Source organism: Daucus carota, chromosome 9 (assembly GCF_001625215.2).
Source record: "Daucus carota subsp. sativus chromosome 9, DH1 v3.0, whole genome shotgun sequence".
Lineage (NCBI taxonomy): Eukaryota > Viridiplantae > Streptophyta > Magnoliopsida > Apiales > Apiaceae > Daucus > Daucus carota.
In genome coordinates, this window is record NC_030389.2 from 10,190,290 (window position 1) to 10,194,296 (window position 4,007).

Below are 4,007 nucleotides of genomic sequence, written 5' to 3' on the forward strand. Positions count from 1 at the left end.
TGATAATGATTATTATCTTTATATATATTTAATAAATGATATATACCAACAAATAATTATAGAGTTTGGCTCCTTGGAGTACAAAATAAATGGAGTAATTGGAGTACATGATTAGAACCGTTAGATGGGTTTTGATCCTACGGATGCTATTTAAACAAGAGTGCATTTTTTTTTTAATTTTTAAAAACAGAAAATACACAAAAGAGTCCGTATGCGTATACTACGGTTTCATTCAATCCCGCAACCCACTCCCGATAGTTGCAGTTACTTGTAGTGCGGGATGGTGTTCCGCACAAACACTTAATATGTCCATCACTTGATTGCATGTAATCAGATTGTTAATCTTCGATCCTCTCAAGGTAATCTCTTTAATGGGATCATTGTTCTGCTTGCTTTGGAGGGCTTAGGGTGAAGGTTGTAATTTGTGATTGTGAGTTAGTGCCTGCATGACATTGTTGGGTTCTTTGAGGGTGTTTTTTAGTATACAATGTCCTGCAGTGTGTGACAGTGATTTAGTGCCGGAATTGTTGAATGATTGAATGTTTGAAATATAGGATATAATATCTCCATGAACAAGGCAGTGATAGAGAGACAGAGCAGAACAACAATAACAGCAAGCTACAATTGTGGAACTGTGTAACTGCCCACTAATTTAGTTTTTATACGTATGTATCCAATAAGCTCTAATACAGACAGTACAATGCTTGTTTATAAAAAAAGATAAAATCAAATTAATCAGAACCGTAGGATTATTACAAAATGGACGGCAGATAGCTTGTCCTCCAAAACTCCAAAAAAGATGTGTACTCCACTGAACTTTACTCTATAATTATAAGTTTTAATTTGAAATTATTATATTTTATAATAGTATGTTTACTTAGACTAAATGATAATTATTTGAATAATTGAAATAATAATGATATTTAATATTAGTGGATCATATCCGGCTCATATTCAATGGACCATAAACTACCCGGTTAAAAAATAGAAAATACGATACTGGATCATATTTGGTTCAGATTCGGATCTCACATACCCGGGATTGGTTTATATCCAAATAAAATAATCCCGGACCCAAATCTGGACAAGCTAAAACTAATATGATCCGATACTTGAGCAGAGGGGTACCCGGTATCACCCGGATCATTTTACAGGCCTATATTTACATGAGTGAATTTAATGCAGTATATAGTACAAGAAATGCAGCAAACATCCAGTTTTTAAGCAAGAATAACAAAAAATTACTCCAAGCATGATGGTGAGGAATATTCTGAATGGGTACCAAATCCCATATATCGTTCTGCAACAGCTTTTTGACTTGGTACCAAGTTCTAAGAGATTATTTATTAAAATTGTATATGTATAAAATTAGTGTTATAACACTAATTTAAATATTTGTGTTACAACGTTTTTTTTGAATTCTACCTACTGCTGTGTTTCAGAAAATTAGTAGCTTTGAATTAGTCGTGTTGCATGAAGTGATTGGGCATTTAGTGGAGAATTTTTTAGGATCATGATAAGTGGAAGTAGTGGCATAAATTTAGGACTATTAGTAGTAGTTAGTTCCTAGTTTTTGGGCTTTATTATCTGCAGCTTTCGATATATTTGTATCTTAAACTCCTGAAATAAAAAGGAAGTCTTTTGGGTTGTGCATATTTCTTGTTTTTTAGTTTAAAGTAAACATGTATAAGTATACACTCAGTTAATTTTCAACACTTGGTATCAGAGCTAGGTTTTTTTGTGGCATAATAATATGTTTTTCAGGAAGCAGTTCCAGCTGAGAAGGTGGTTGTAGTAGAGGGGCTGCTGAGAAAGATGTGGTGCAGTGTGGACAAGTGGGAGTATCATCATGTGCAGTATGGGATGCATATGGGGCTACTATTCAATTCTGTTTGCACTGCCCATAATAAGCTAAAATTAGAGAAAGAAGCTGAAGCCTTGGCCGCTAAGGTTGTGGAAAGAAGTGCTCCATGCTTGGTGATAAGCATTTGTGGTGATAAGTGCACCACGTTTGTGAAGAGAAGTGCTTCACGGTTGTGGAGAGAAGTGCTCCATAGTGGTTTTTGATGAGATGTGCACCAAAATTTGATATTGGTGAGAAGTGCATCTAAAATAAATTGGCGAAGAGAAGTGCTTCGTAAATTTAAGATTATGGGGGTGATGTGTGAGAAGTACATCACATATGAAGAGAAGTGCTTCATAAAATTCTGTTCATAAGTTTAAGATTATGGGGGTGAATGTTGGAATAATCTTAAACTTAAAATTGAAATATATGTGTTACAGTGTGTTTTTGAATTCTACCTATTACTTTGTTCCAGGAAGTTAGTAGTTTTGAATTAGTCGTGTTGCATGAAGTGATTGGGCATGTAGTGGAGACTTTTTTAGGATCATGATAAGTGGAAGTAGTGGCATAAATTTAGGACTGGTAGTAGTAGTTAGTTCCTAGTTTTTGGGCTTTCTTATCTGCAGCTTTCCATATATTTGTATCTTGAACTCCTGAAATAAAAAGGAAGTCTTTTGGGTTGTGCATATTTCTTGTTTTTCAGTCTGAAGTAAACATATGTATCAGGGGTTAAATATCGAGATGCTCACTAAAGTGAATAAAATGTCTCATTTAACTCATCAAAGTCCACGAGGGCTCACTAAAATCACTCAACTCCATGTATATATCATTCTGTTATCTTAAACTTCATGATATAACAGAGAGTCTGATGTGGCAAGTAAAGTCAAGAATAGAATGATTACGTGGCTTAACCCGTTCTCTGTGTCTTATATCACCTTTCTATACAGTTTCGTTAACTCTTCTAGCTAATATTACAAATCCATGTATATGCATTTTTCAGAAACTTTTCTTTCTTCTCTTGTACTGAGATATGTAGATGCTGTCAAGTGGGTGGTTAGAGACAAATGTGGTATAAAGAAGTCTCAGACTAGTCATTAAAATGAATCACCAAGAGAGGAGAGTAGCAGCCCAATTTTTACAACAGCAAACTTGATATTATGAATGATTAAGCTGCAACTAATAGTAATAAAAACATAATTTACATGAGTCTTGTCACTGAGCTAGCTTCACCTCTTGACATAGTTTATATCGAAAATTTTATTTGCAAGTTGCAACCCAAAATAACTTGGAAACACAGTAAGAAGATAGGTAATATGAATCTAGTAGTACAAACCTGAAAGTATCTTAATATTATGAAAAGAAACAATAAAATACTAGACTTCTGAAATAAAATGAACTCTTATATCAAAGTTTATAATATTAAACAGGGGAAAACATATTTATGTCATTAGATATAAATTATAGCAAATGGCACTTATTATACAAAATTTATCAAATGGTCCAGGCTATGCAACATTCAATCAAAAATTTCAAGCCATACATAATCATTTAAATTCAATCAAATGGTCCAAGCCATACATAATTAATTATTCATTCTTTCTCACATAATCATTTAGTCTTCTGCAAGATTAAATGGAACATCAAATACGTTGCTACTGGAGGTTTCACTTGGTAACTTATTGACCCAGGTGGTTTCAGGAGTTGATACCAAAATTGCACCTTTTGCGGTACCCTTTCTGATCGGCAATTTAGACCTTCTAGCATTCTGATCTCCACATTGTCTATTACCTTCATGTACACTCTGAGCATTTTCACCTTCACTTTGAGCATTTCTAGTTTCTTGATCAACCGACTTTAATGGGCATTTCGTTTTTCTATGGCCAGACTTTCTACATATGCTACAATGCATAATCCTCCTCTTACTAAATCTTTGAACTTGAGTTGTATCAATTTGACATATCATTGTTTGTCTGCTAGTTCCACCCTCCCATCCTTCCTTTCTTCTTAACCTCTTCGGCCTGCCCCGTAGCTTTTTAGGAATTACAGGTGGCAACAATTTTTCAGTAGGTTGAACCTCCCAATAATCTTCTCCTTTTAAGGCCTCAAGAGAATAGCTATATGTTGTGAGATATGCATCCCTCTTGTAGTAGTTAGAGACATAATC